The following is a 14,904-nucleotide window of genomic DNA, read 5'->3' as shown; positions in this document are numbered from 1 at the left end:
GCACTTGGCTGACTGACTCTCCACCCTTCCCCCAAAGTTTCTACTCCTGTTTAACAGGAGACTTTTGGAAGCCAGAGACTTCCCCCCCACGCCCCCAGTGGCTAGTTTCCAGCTGACTGAGAGAAGCCACAGTTTCTTGGACAAGCTGTCACTTCAACCTCCTCCACGTCCCTAGGACAACAGGGAGGCCACTGAGACAGACTAACAGAAGTGAGAAAGAAACTAGATTTGGACGCCCCACTGCTCACCATTGGGAGGTGGAAGTCAGCCTAGAGAGGGTTTTGTTCCACCTCCCTCCTTTGCCGTCCAGCTGCTGCCACCCCTCTCCTCAGGGCCAAGGTTCTGAAACTCTCACAAGCAGTGCTCAACTTAAAGAAAACTCGATGGCCTCATAGGTACTCCTACAAACCATACAATTCCTGGGCTCCCTGTCATCTAGCCACAAGAAGCTGCCTTGCCCATTCTCCCCCTCCCCCCGACCCCAACTTTTACCTTCAGAGTGAACCAACCATGTAACTAAACAAAACACACAAACCCACACAAATCCCCAAACCCATAAGCAGATTAGTAACAAATTAACAAAACAAAATATAAGTACATTCTCATCACTACAGAGATGAGATTTGTTGTTGCTGTCCTTGCATAATTGGTTAAGGAAAAATGAATTATTCCCTAATTTCTGAGGAATACAAATTCTGTCTCTTTATAAAGTCAGAAGGGAAAGGGGCAAAGGGTTGCAGATGAGGATCAAGAGAGAAGAAAGGAGAACAGTATTTACAGAAAATAGGAGACAGGCAGGAGTGTCCACAAGGAAAGCCTCATTGTCACTTCTTCTTACCGGCCTTCTTGGCACTGGACTCGGCTTTGGGCTTCACTGGTTTGGCCTTCTTAGGCTTGGATGCCTTGACTGGCTTGGCTTTGACAGTCTTGGGTTTTTTGGTTTTCTTGGGCGTGGCAGCCGGCTTCTTTTTGGCTTTTTTTTTTTTTAAATTAATTAATTAATTAATTATTTATTTTTGGCTGTGCTGGGTCTTCGTTTCTGTGCAAGGGCTTTCTCTAGTTGCGGCGAGCAGGGGCCACTCTTTATCGTGGTGCACGGGCCTCTCACTGTCGCAGCCTCTCTTGTTGCGGGGCACAGGTTCCAGACGTGCAGGCTCAGTAGTTGTGGCTCACGGGCCTAATTGCTCCGCGGCATGTGGGATCTTCCCAGACCAGGGCGCGAACCTGTGTCCCCTGCACTGGCAGGCAGATTCTCAACCACTGCGCCACCAGGGAAGCCCCCTGGCCTTCTTGACTGGGGTGGCTTCGGGCTTCTTGCTTGGGGCTTTGGAGGCAGCCTTCTTGGGCTTGGCGGCCTTCTTTGGCATGGCCACCTTCTTGACTTCCTTCGTCTTCTTGAAGGCCACTGACCTCTTGGGCTTGTCGCTCTTGGGCAGCCGGAAAGACCCTGAGGCACCCACCTTTTGGTCTGCTTGAGGACCCCAGTGGTGACCAATTGCTTGATGGACAATTTGATCTGGGAGTCGGCGTTCTCACCCACCTTGTAGTGGCTCTTGATGTACTTCTGGATGGACTGGCATGAAGAGCCAGCACAGTTCTCCGCCTGGATGGCAGCCATGGTCATGTCTGAATACTTGGGGTGGTCTGTGGACTTCTTGGAGGCCTTGGCCCACTTGGGCTTGGCTGCAGGGGTGGATGTGGAGTTCTCGGTCATGGTGGCCTGCCTGGTCCTGCTGCTGAAGAAGGCACCTTCCAAAGGGCCAGCCCTCATTGGAGGCCGAGGAAAGCCTGATTCGGGATCTGCTCTGGTGCCTCTGGCTCCCAGGCCAGTCCGAGGCAGGCTCCTGGGGACCTTGCTCAGGTTGTGGTGCAGGGGGGGACTCGCTGGGCCGGGTCTGCGTGGCCCAGCCCCGCCGGTCTGTTGGTCGGTCTCGGCGCCCGGGTCTGCCTCCACCTCCTCTGCCTCCCTTTTCCCAGCTCTGTGTCTCAACCCCAAGACTTCTAATTGAGATATTAGTAGATATTTATGAAGATAAGATTTATAGAAATAAGGAAGACTGGAGATGTAGAATTAGGGAAAAGATCAAGAGTTTAATATTGAATATGTTCTTTTCTTGATTAGTATTGCTAGAGGTCTACACATTTTACTGATCTTTTCAAAGAGTGAACTCTTGGCTCTGTAGATATTTCCTATTGTGCACTTGTTTTCTATTTAATTAATTAATTTCTACTTTTTATAATTCCCTTTCTTCTACTTACTTTGAGTTTAATTTGCAGTTCTTTTCCTAATTTCTTCAGAATGATATTTAAATCACTAGTTTTGGACTTTTTCTCTTCCAGTGTAGGCATTTAAGGCTATAAATTTCCCATCAAGTATAGCTTTAGCTGATTCACATATATTTTGATATACTGTATTTTCATTACTATTCTGTTGCAAATGTGTTTTAATTGTGATTTCTTTTTTGGCCAAATGGGTCATTCAAAACATATTTTGGGGGGAGTTTGCTAGCTACTATTTATAATCCATTTCTTACTTAATTGAACTGTAGTCAGATAACATATGCTGGATGAAATTTGTTGAGACTTGCTTTATGGTCTATCATAAGATCTACTTTGTTAAATATCCCATGTGAACTTGAAAAAATATTTTTTTGAAGCCATATTACTGGAATTAGATATATACAAATTTATAGTTCTCACATTTTCCCTGGTAGAATGACCCTTATATAATTATGAAATAGTCTTCCTTATTTCTAGTTATTCTTGTATTCAAGTCTATTGTGTATAGAGGGTATAGTCCTCTAGGGAATGCTAATTGAGAGTGTGGGGTGTTTATAGGTCCTTTCTTCCTTGGAGGGACCTGAATTTTAATGTTTGCTTGTCAACATCATGAGATGGACAGAAATTCACTCTGCTTTATAGGGATTTTCTGCTTAGCTTGCTTAGCTTCTGCTCTGCTTAGCCTCTGACTCTGCAGCAAAATCATTTCTTGGTGCTTCCCTTCCCTACTACGATCTTGGCTCCTCAGTCCAGGCCACCTGGGGACACCTAAACTCCAATTTTTATGTACTCAGCCCCATGAGACTACTGGCTCTCTACTTCTAGCAGAAATCCTCTGCTAAATTTCATAGATTTTTGTTCTGCACCATGTATTCAGCAAATTCTTCAAGGGGAAAAGAGAAGCTTAGAACATCAGCATGCTTTTTTGAAGTTCCCTTGGCTCCACGATTTTGGTTTAAGTCCTGGCTGCCTCAGTAGGTCTCTGATGCTTTCCCTATTCTTTTCTAAATTAAAAAAAATTTTATTTATTTATTTATTTATTTATTTATTTATGGCTCTGTTGGGTCTTTGTTTCTGTGCAAGGGCTTTCTCTAGTTGTGGCAAGCGGGGGCCACTCTTCACCGCGGTGCGCGGGCCTCTCACTATCGCGGCCTCTCTTGTTGCAGAGCACAGGCTCCAGATGCGCAGGTTCAGTAATTGTGGCTCACGGGCCCAGTTGCTCTGCGGCATGTGGGATCTTCCCAGACCAGGGCTCGAACCCGTGTCCCCTGCATTAGCAGGCAGATTCTCAACCACTGCGCCACCAGGGAAGCCCCCTATTCTTTTCTTTTTTTAAATCCACCCTTTCATGTTGTTCTCAGCAAAAAGATTAGTCTGCAACAACCTAGTCCCTCAGAGCCAGGAATAGAAGTCATAGCTTGGGTTCTCAATCAAAACTCTACTGCTTATTAGCTGTGTGACTTGGGCAAGTTATTTGACCAAACTACTTAAACATTCTGAGTTTCAATTTTCTCTTATGTAAATGAAAATAACACCATCTCATAAATGTTGTGAGGATGTGAAGATTAAATGAGATGTCTGTAAAATGTCTAGTAACAAAAACACTTTAATGAGGGCTTACTATGTACCAGACACTTTATATGGATTTAATAACTTAATGTAGATATAGTTACTATCTCCCATTTCCTTTTCAAGATCACATACTAGTAAGTGATGGAGCTAGGACTTGACTTTAGAGCACTTACTAACTACTCAATACTGCTTCTATAATATTGCTTTAGTAATGTGCCTGACACTGGTGTGTGCTCAATGAATGTCAATTATTATGATACAGAAAATACAAATGCTTCAGAAATATACTAATCAGATCAGTTTTTCTATTTCTTTCCTGGATTTATTTTTCTCCTTTTTCATTTTGGCATAAAGATACTTACAACATCTTTCAATATATTTTAAAAGAAGCTATTGTGATAAATGAATGTCTACTAGCCTACTGAATGAATAAGTAATAATTTGCTTAACCATTATTCTATTGTTGGATATCTAGAAGGTTTCCATTTTTTAAAACAGAATAGATATCAGTGCCATTAACATTTTGTCCCTTTCACTATTTTCCTTACTTGAAGTATTTTCTCAGAATAAAATCCTATCAGTGGAATACTGGCTCAAGATATGAGCATTTTATTATTGCTGACACAACAGCTATATTGTTTTCTCAAAGAGTTGTAGTAATTGTGGTTATCACTGGCAATAAAAATGAAAGGTTTGTGTCAAGAGAACATTAATTAAAGCTATGAAGTATAGGAATGAAGGAAGTGTGGAGATAGAAAGAGAAGGGAGATATAAATTTTGAGGCTATGAAAGAAAAAAGTGGAGTATCTGGATACTATTGATATTTCTTGTGAAGCAAGGGGTATTAGTTTCACTTAAAGGAGTAGGGATGGAAGAAAAGGGCTGGGCTTTGTTGAAAATTCCAAATGCTTAAATACAAATACACATATGTACACATCATAATCTTTTAAGAGTAATGTTTCTATGATAGTTTTCAAAAGATCTGTGTCTTCCACCCCGCCTCAATGCAATCTGGGATACAGATAAACACTATTTAGGTGTAATTTACAGATGGACTATCTGATACATTAGGGTTCAACCTGATCTTCTGTATCACTTCTTATTCTAACCTATCACCAAACATTTAGTAATTTGGTGTGTGGATCTTTATTATTGTTGTTTTAAAACACACAGAGAAATGATTTCTTTTAAGAATAACATATTAAATTATAAAAAATTATAATATAAATTACAAAACAACCACATAGATTGTTGTTTTCACTTAGCTCAATTTAGGAAAATGTACTCGGAAGCAGGAGGCCTATGTTCTATGGCCCATTGTGTAACTTTATTTGGTGTGTAATTTTGGGCCTTAATTGTCTTATCTATATATTGGGGTATTTTATCTGACTAAAAGCCAGCATTAGAACATGGCATCTCTTGTTTTATATTCCTGATCTAAAATTTGTCTAGTGAGCATACTATATTGAATAAAAATGAAAGAATCTCTCTTCCTTCGCTAATATGTACTGTGCTTTGAATATCTCATTAACCTTGTTATCATGTTAGACTTGTTATTTTAAAAGTTACTGAAAAAAAAAAGTTACTGAATATTTTGTGGGCCTCTCTGAGGGCCATTTCGTCTGTTCCTTCTACCATCAGATGACTCTCAATGTATATACTTAAAGGCAGTTGCTTTCCTACTACTACCTTCCTCCCACTTTGCTCCTATCATAGATTTTGGAGTAGTACGTACCTGTTCATCAGGGAGAAACAGAAAGGGCCTTGAAAATTTGGGCTTAAAGAGAGTCCTTCCTCTCTTTGTCTATGTGCTATAGCCTCCCCAATAAAAAAATAAAAAAACTTTCTTTGCTAACTGCTTCATTATGTTCATATGTAAGTAAGCGCCTGATTGTCCAAGTTCCATTTCAGATTTCTCTTCCAGTTTCCATTAGCCTACATTAAATTTTAGTAGTGATACTGAGAGATCATGGAGTTTGCGACTGATAATCGGCCATATTCAAATCCTCTCTCTATCACTTACTGGTTAAGTGACTTTGGGCAAGTGACCTAACCTCTCTAAGCCTCTATCTTCTCATATGCAAAGTGAAGTTAGTTAATACCTACACCACCAAATTATGAGAATTAAGTTAGTTGAATGCGAATTGGAATTATGGCTAAATGTAGTTTAAATGTGAATATCATTTAGAAAATAAGGAGAACACCACTGAATAAAAGTAGTTTTTGAGCTGATTCAAATTAGAGGCTGGTTTGATTCCTAGGGTCCTTAAAAATCCATACCCTTTAAGGAAGCTATTCCAGATGAGGGAGCAAATATAAAGGCTTTGAATTCCTTCATGCTCCAACAGATGCCAATTCCATGGTACAGAAACACTTAACCATATTAGAAGCAATAACCAAAGAGAAGAATAATTTTATGTCTATCCAATTAGCCAAAAATTTTTGCTGGTGAAATTGTGGTTAAAACAACACAGCTGTATGTTGCTGGTGGCATCAGAAATTAGCATAACCTTTTAGAGAAATAATATAGCTATTGTATCAAGAACTATAAAATACCCATACTCTTAGAACAAATAATCCCACTCGTAAGACTTTATTCTAAGAAAATAATTCAATAAGGAAAGTAACTATGATTTTATTTAATAGTGCCTGGCACATAAAAGGTACTCAAGTACTTCTTCAAATGAATACCTTCATGTGTACCGACTTCTCCAAATCACTGCCCTTGGTTCCTTCCCATTATGATCTACTATTTTCATTATCTGGGGATAGTTTTAGAATCAAACTATAATATTTTTGTCTAGTCTCTGTTCTCCCATCTTCTCCATTAACTTCACTGGTGATTGCTATCAGACTCCCTTATGATACTTTCACCATCTGAACTTAGTTGACCTTCACACTGAAACCAAGTTGACCACATACCACATCCTTGACCCAATCAAAAAGAAATGTGAAGCTTCCTTCAAGTTCCTAAAATGTCATTCTTCTTTGTCAACACCCTTCTAGTCTAAGCATTCACCTCACTGCCTGCTTCATAAGACACAAATAGCCAGCAACCTTCACATCCATCCTCACCTGATCCTCAGCATAACTTTAGTCCTGTACCTAGACACTTACATTTCCCTCTAGGATCTGAGAAAGAATTATCACCTCCTGCTTTCCTTCTTCTAGCCCCATCCAAAATCCAAATTCTTCAAGTTTATGTATCTCCCCCTCTCCTTTTTAATGGTATAATTCACATACCGTAAAATTCACCCCTTCAGTGTACAATTCAGTGGTTTTTAGTATATTGGTATACAAGGTATTTTAGTATCAAGGTTGTGCAATCATCATCACTATCTAATTCCAGGACATTTTCATCATCCCTTCAAAGAAATCCCATACACATTAGCAGTCACTCCCCATCCCTGCCCTCCACTCCCTGGCACACTAATATACTTTCTGTCTCTATGGATTTGCCTATTCTAGACATTGCATATAAATGGAATCATACAGTATGTGGCCTTTTGTGTCTGGCTTCTTTCACTTTAGTGTAATATTTTCAAGATTCATCCATTTTATAGCATGTATCAATACTCTATTCCTTTTTATTGATGAATAATTTCCCACCATACGACTATACTACATTTTGTTTATTCATTCATCAATTGATGCACATTTGGTTTGTTTCTATTTTTTGGCTCTTATGAATAATGCTGCTAGGAACATGTGGGGAAAAGTTTTTGTGTGAACACATTTCTAATTCTCTTGGGTATGTAACTAGGAGTGGAACTGCAAGTTAAGTATCTCTTGATACGTAAATCTATTCTGTTTCTGAGTTCAGACAGCCTGGGATATCTCTCAAAATGCAAACAGCTATACACTGACTCCCTACCCCACCTTCACTCAAACACCTTCAGTCTTCAGAATCTGTACGTATTAATTACCACTTAGTTCTTTCCAATTAAATTGAGGGCAGGGATCAGTTCTCATAGGTCTCATCATATAGTAGGTGTTTAATATATGCTCAATATATTGATACCCTATGCTCACAAATGGGAGAACTACTTACCCTTTCATTCAACAGATCTTTGAGTGTCTACTGTACATGGGTCACTGTGTTTAATACTGGCTATAAATAGTGGACAAATGTTATTGATCAGTTTCATCTACCCCAATTGCCAATTCAACTCCACTAATATTTACTGAATACTTATGGTGTGAATGGCATTGTGCTAGGTCTGACAGCAGACACAGATAGGAATATGTTATAGTCTGCAGACTTTTATGACAGTTCATAAACTCTACATATGACAGTACAGTAACAACAGAAACATACAACAGCAGTAGCACTGTATATTAAATGCCATAAGAAAAGTACAAAATGCTCTGGAGGGTCAACAGACACACATATGGTTGGGAGAATGGACAGAGAAGAGGACAGACATCAGACAATACTTCTTGAAGCTGAAGGTGGTACTTGAGAAAGGGCCACAAAGAAGGTGGCATTCTGATAGATAAGGATTCCCAGGAAAAGAGAAAGTGTTCCACACAGAGAATAGCATGAACAAAGATAGAAAAGGCTGGATACTGTACAGAATTTTTTTTTCAGAGACCAATCTAGTTAGGAATGTGTAGATGGGTAATGACAGAAGGGTCTTGAATATTAGGCTTAGTATTTAAATAGGTTTAGAAGAATGATTCGAAAAGTCTTCCTTTAACAATTCAAATTATTTTAGTGATTCCTTAACCTTTTCTTGAAACTTTTTGATTATGCTTATTATCTAAAGTAATCACGGAAATTAGTGATTTCTCCTTCCACAAGGAACGAAAAATAAACTCTTGACAGCTAAGTGAGCATGCTTAGCTCACTGAGACTGGGGAAGGATGAATCTGAATAATTCTAGCACTGCATCCCCATACTTCGGGGAATATGTAAGGCTTAAAACAGACATGTAGGCAAATCCCAATAGCTAGAATAACAGAAGCAAACTGGGGGAAAAATAATAGCATTCATTAAGCTGCTAACACCAGGCATTGTGCCAGGTGATTTACATATAACATACTTGATCCACCAAATAACCTCATTTAGGTTTATGGCAAGTGAGGCTCAGAGAGGTCAAGTAAATTATTAGAGGTTACCAAGCTAGTAAGAAGCTCAGCTAGTAAAATGTAGACATCACTTTTGAACCCAAGCCTGTCTGATCCCATATTTTCCCCATTGTTCACTTTAATTTGTGAACAAAGGAGGCTATAATGGTAGGGTCATGATGCATGCATCAAAGAAAAGGGTTGAATATTTAACACAGGGGCTTTAATGGTCTGAAGAAAAATTAGACTGAAATATTCAAAACTGGGTTTAGAATGGCTTAGAGATCAGACCAAGAGAGATCAAGCTTAGGGCTGTTTCTTGATCAGTTTGAACAATGATCACACTATAGAGCTTATTTAGGAATATCAAGGGAGCAAAATTCCAGTTTTGATTTGGAAACTAGAGAGTAAACTCCAAGAGAATACGGATATTTGTCTGTATTCACTGATGTATTCCAAGTCCCTAAAACAGAGACTAGTATACAGTAAGCACTCAATAAACTTTTCTTGAAATAATGAAAAGTCACGTAAGGGGTATTCTCGTTTGAATACTCTTGAAGGCCCTGAAATAAAGACAGCAGAACAGTAGGTTTAAAAACCATTCATGTTGTTAGCATATTCTCTTAACACTCAACCCCATGGCAAAAACAAGCAACTACCAAAACAAGAAACATACAAAAAAGCAATAGTTGTAAAACAAGAGCATAATTTTTAAAAGGTAGGTAGACAAAAGAATGAAAAGACCCTTTTGCATTATAGATAGCATCTAGTATTTCGTGGATAATCAAATTTCAGTGAGATGGAATCCAGAATTTTGACCTACTGTTTTAATATTTCAAACTGCTGTGAGCTGTGAGCGGTATATCCAATGACTGCTTTTTGGAAATGAAAATGGTTATCTAATCTAAATATTCTGAAAAAAAAAAGGACAATCTCTTTATTATTGATGACAAGGAATGAAATGAAAACCTCAAATTCATTTACTTAAAGAAGTAACAGAGTACACTTACAAAAGTCTTTACTTTTCTAATTTTGATAGTACGTTTCTATTAGAACATGCAAAGAAAACTGCAACAAAGAACATTAAGGGGAAAAAAAAAGCTTTTGGAAGACAGCAAGCCTCTCTACAGAAACACTTTTAAAGAGAATAAAAGCAGGTTCCATGAACTTCCCTCTATTTTTCACAAGCTTTTCTAATATTTCTTCTTTGACGGAACCAATGAATAACTGCCTGTTATCACAAAACATCTTTTTTCAAATATGTGCTTTAAAAATTGCTTTCTTCTGAACAGACAGTTCTTCAAGCTGCTCAAGTCTCTCAGCTGCAACAAGTTTTCTTATTTCTATTATACTGCATTTCTTCCCTGGAACAGTATAAAGACCAATTTTAAAAACTCCTTTGCTTTCCAAAGATAATTTCCTAAAGGCAATACTGCTGTATCTCAATCAATATTTTAACTATCTTTTCTCTATCTATTTCATTTAGTTCCACAATCTTTACTCACTTCTGTAATTCTTAATACTGTAGTTTAATAGTTTAATTTGTCAGGGTGATCATATCATATATTCTTCTATATTACTCTAATATAGAAGATAATGAATACCTTTTTTCTAATCAATTAATAGTTGCTTGAGGCAGTCTACATGTCCCTAACCTTCTATTAATAACAACACAGACATAATTGTGTCTTGCCTTTTCAACTTCTGCAGAAATTCTATAGTCCTTCAAAAGATAACTCACTGATTTTAGGGTCTTAGTTTTTTTTTTTTTTAATGTCTATAGAAAGTTAAAACATATATTTTTTCCTTACTGTAACATTTAAGTTACAGTTGTTCAAACATTTTAGTTTAAATCACATTTTCTAATAAACTCTAAACAAACTAGCTTTCGAAAAGAACCAGAATTAAAACAACTGCAAATTCTGAGGGTAGATTAGGTGACAACCCCAAAGGAAAAAATACACAGGCCTTATTCTTTTAAAAATTCTTGAAAGACATTACAGTTCACTTGATATTCTAAAATTATTGAAGTTGTTGAGATTTCATAAACTCCAAATAGATTGATTCCTTCAGTAACCTCCCCACCCCAACCTACCAAGTACTGTGGTACTTGAAAACAGAAGCCAAGAAATCAAACGGTTGACTGTTCATTACCACTTTACGTATAGTTTCTTATAAAACATTGAGAATATAGGAAAAACAGAAAATTCTGGTATTCATCTTTTGTCCTTTGTGAGCCAAATTTTCCCCCTCCTTAAAATCGGAGCTGAATCTCATGATCCCTGCACCATGCCTTAAAACTACAAAGTGCAGACACCATTTTTAAATCGGTGCTGAATTTAATTAAATCACAAAGGGGGAAAATGTACTACAGTGCAACTTTCACAATTGTTACATGTAAGATACCTATAAGAATTTTTAAAGCTGAGGAAGTTGTTTTCAGGCCCAGGGCAAAACCTTTGGCCTAAAATCAACAGGTCGAAGGATTTAAGATCCCAATCACATCAGTTAAGGTAACGCCAAGTAATTGAGTACTTCAGTATGATATTTTCACTCTGATAAGGTAAAAATGCTTCATAATTTATGTAAAATATTGAGTCCTGTAAAAAACGACCTCAAGAGTAGCTACAGAGTTCCTGTGGCATGTCAAGGCGGAGAACACCCCTAAACCTCAGTAAGTCAAGGTTGGACTTGAGTAAGGGAGAAGGGGTGGGCAATTCATGAGTCACACAAGAAAGCATGTCGTATTGTAGAGAAGAGTAAAAAGTTTTAACAAGGGGTTTCGAATTCTTTGAATAACGCATTAAGAAAATTCTGTTGGGGAGAAAATTTTCCTCTTACACATGGAACCAAAAGTCACATAAATTCTGACTGGAGGCTGGTGATTAGCACAACTTCGTGGAATAACCTAACTTTTCACGTAAGACACAATCCCAAAGCTTTAAGATACCGTCTATGCATATGGCACCAAGCATCACCTTTTCAAGCCCTCGCCGGCACAGGAAGTGGGTTGGACACCCCAACCCATCACCCTACCCCCACAGGAAGTGAGTTATGTTCCCCCCTCCCCCAGAATGGCCTTCCTCCCCTCCCCCAACCGGAAGTGAGGCGCCCCCATTCAGTCGGCCTCAAACCGAGACAAACCAATAACAGCAAAAGAGGGATGATCTTCAAGGGGTGAAGGGCACCTCCACTGTGGCCACCCCCAAGCTCGCCTTGCTTACTGACCTGCTGACGACAGGGGTAGGCAGGGGCCTGGGGCCTAAAGAAAGTCCCTGGCACAGGGGACAATTCCCTGAGCCCCTCTCAATCGCCTTCACTCTTCTCACTGCGTCGCCTCACAGCTTGACAAAAATTCCTCCGCAGTACTTTATTTTGATGTTTTTTCTTTCCCTTTACCTAATCGCTTAGCCACCTTCCCATAGATAACTTCTCTAATCGCAGCACTTAAGGCTGTTCTGGTGAGGAGAAAAATGAAATATTATTCCCCATACCTTCAGAAAAATGGAGGGATTATTTTGTTCAAAGGAGGCGAAGGACTACGTGATTACGCAAGGTGAGACTTATTTTCGCGGAGGTTTCTGGGAGATGTAGTTTTTTAAATTGCTAAGGCCTGCAGAAAGTATTGGGACTTAAATTGGTTATTACTATGTGCTGGAATCCTTGAAGACACATATCCTGTATTCGACGGTAGGCAGACCTAAGGGGTTTAGGCACCAAATGGACCAATACTTCGTTCCCTTTTTTCCCCTGGTACGTAATTGAACTGAAATTTCCCTTCACGCCGGCCCAAGATCCTGGTCATCCCGCCCTCTTCCTTTGGCCACGCCTCCCTCAGCCAATCAGAAGCTCTCTAAGTCTCTTCCTCGGGAGGTAGGAACGCGAGAGGAGGGGCCTCATGGTGACTCCTCCCCCGGGGCTGAGGCGAGACTGGGAGAGGGCCGTGGCCTCGTGTGCGCGCGCGCGTGTTCGCTTAAGGAGCGCGGCAGCGAGTGAGCGCGCGGAGGGGCGGCGCGCCGGGCTGGGAGGAGGCGGGCAGGCTGGTGGGCCGGGCGGTCTACGGGCAGCCGGGAGCGCGCGGTGGACTCGGCGGCGGCTAGTAGTTAGTTAGTTGTTGTTAGTCAGTGTCAGTTGCTCGGCGGCGGTGGCCGCGGTCACCAGGAAGGGTACTGGACGGCCGGCGAAGGTAGTCACCGCGGCGGCGTGTGAGCCCCTCAGGTAACTGGGGCAAGGTTGCCCGCGTCGCCTCCTTTCCCTTCTCCTCTCGCGCCGGCTTGTGGGACCTGGGTCGCCGAGGGGTGAGGGGGCTGACCTGGGGGAATCCGGGAGGGGCGGCGTGGGGTCTGGGTGGCGCTGCCGCGAGGGCTTTGGCGGCCGGTGCGTCCGGCCCGGCGCGGGCTCTCTGGCCACGGCCACCCCCGCGCCCTGCGGCCCCCGGAGCCCGCTGGCGCCGCGCGCCCCCTCGCGCCCCCGCTCCCGCCCCCTCTCTCGGTGGCTGTGGCGGCGGCGGCCCCGGCAGCTCGGCGCCCCCCAGAGGAGGGAAAGTTGGGACCTGGCGGCGAGGGACGCCCCCGGGCGCGGCTGGAAGGCTGCTGGGGAAAGTGAATCCTGGAGGAGCCGGACGCAGTGAGGCTGGGGCAGGAAGGACTCCTTTCGCTTCTGCTAAGTCTGCACGGACATCCACCGCCAAACCCGGGAGGATCCGGCGCAGCCTGGCCAGCAGCGCCAGGGTGAAACCCGGTGGCTCTTTGCCTGCTCACTTCGCTCTACGGTTTGTGAGCCCCCTAACGTGCGGGTTTCCTCGGTTTTGGGGGGATTTTGAGTGGTTCGTTGGGTCAGTTTTGTTTCTCCTTCGCCCTTTGACTCGTCCGTTCTTGCAACTTTTCTCACCTCCCGCGATGAGGACTTGCCGTCTGAGCCCCTTCTCTGCCCCCTCCCTGTTGCCTGCACCATCCGTCTGAAAGCTTGATTTCGTTTTTTCGTCCGTTGACTGCATTAAAGACTGCTGAGAGCAACAGGAAAGAGGAGCCCTCCCACCTTTAAATGTTAACTTTTTTGCAATACGTTGTGTTTTTTAGGATCCCCGTTTAGGAAGTTGAGAGCTGTGGAATGGAGTTATTGCCAGGTTGGGGTTGAGGGGATAGTGACGAGTTAAAGGAAAACTATGATTTCATCTTTATTGGCCTTGTTATAGAAAACCTAATACATTTTTCTTCTGCCTCTGTTAAATGTGGTAAGATTATACGTTGAATTAAATACTTGGAGATTTACATGAAAGGCTATTTTTAGGTCATTGTATGATGTATGTCCACAGCTTTTCACCTGAATTGGGATTGCCTTGAGGATTCTGTTTTGGGGCCTACCTCTTGATTTTTGTTCAGCCACAACGCCTTTTTTTCTTCTTTTTTTTTCCCCTGATAAATGAAATGATGTGGTAATGTGTATAGTCGGAGAACTCATATTGCTCTCTGCAGTGTAGAAGTGAAAACCGTGAATTATCCACAGGGGTAAAACTTTCCATGAGCAATCTTGAATACTTGCTTCATGATGGCTTCTCTATAATCTCAGAACATTTCTAGATAGCTCAGTCCACTGACTACCCTAATTACTTTCTGAAGTGCCTGGCACTTCTCTTCGGTGACTCGTTTAGTAAACTGTAATGGCAAGTATGGTACATTTTCTTGACTTCAGAGATGGGAGTTGTAGCCTCGACCCAGAGATTAACAGTTAACAATGGAAGCAGAATTCATACCATTGCTAGTGAGTTTTGGCTATGACCAACTCACAAACTATGTGAAAAAAACAAACATCTTTCCATAACTGTCAGAGGGGAAGAGGGGAAATATTTTATCATGTCTTTATTTTTGGAGACTCTAACATGACTATATTATGTGGGGAAAAAAAATGTCAAATTATTTTCTTTAAGCCTTTTTGATGTGTGGTCCTCTTCTTCATCCCTTCCCCGCCCCCGTGCATTTATGA

The 14,904-nt window shown here is 41.3% G+C and overlaps 2 protein-coding genes and 1 pseudogene across 8 annotated transcripts in view; 1 reads left to right on the top strand and 2 right to left on the bottom strand.

Annotated features, from left to right (window-relative positions):
- The window catches only part of HMG20A (high mobility group 20A), a 69,387-nt gene extending 56,954 nt beyond the window's left edge, over positions 1 to 12,433 (bottom strand). The window contains exon 1 of the mRNA XM_059912713.1: positions 12,151 to 12,433. The gene's annotated coding sequence lies outside the window, so the exon portion shown is untranslated. The remainder of the gene's footprint in view (positions 1 to 12,150) is intronic.
- LOC132360367 (histone H1.0-like) lies at positions 796 to 1,784 on the bottom strand (annotated as a pseudogene).
- Positions 12,434 to 12,952: 519 nt separating the features above from the next.
- The window catches only part of PEAK1 (pseudopodium enriched atypical kinase 1), a 298,094-nt gene continuing 296,142 nt past the window's right edge, over positions 12,953 to 14,904 (top strand). For 6 of the 7 annotated variants that reach the window (XM_059912712.1, XM_059912710.1, XM_059912708.1 and 3 more), the window contains exon 1: positions 12,953 to 13,140. The gene's annotated coding sequence lies outside the window, so the exon portion shown is untranslated. Of the gene's footprint in view, positions 13,141 to 13,657; positions 13,694 to 14,904 lie in introns of those variants that run through there. The other variant, XM_059912705.1, reaches the window with a different exon arrangement.

This window comes from Balaenoptera ricei, chromosome 2, assembly GCF_028023285.1.
Source record: "Balaenoptera ricei isolate mBalRic1 chromosome 2, mBalRic1.hap2, whole genome shotgun sequence".
NCBI lineage: Eukaryota > Metazoa > Chordata > Mammalia > Artiodactyla > Balaenopteridae > Balaenoptera > Balaenoptera ricei.
This window is presented reverse-complemented; position numbering and strand designations above follow the sequence as displayed.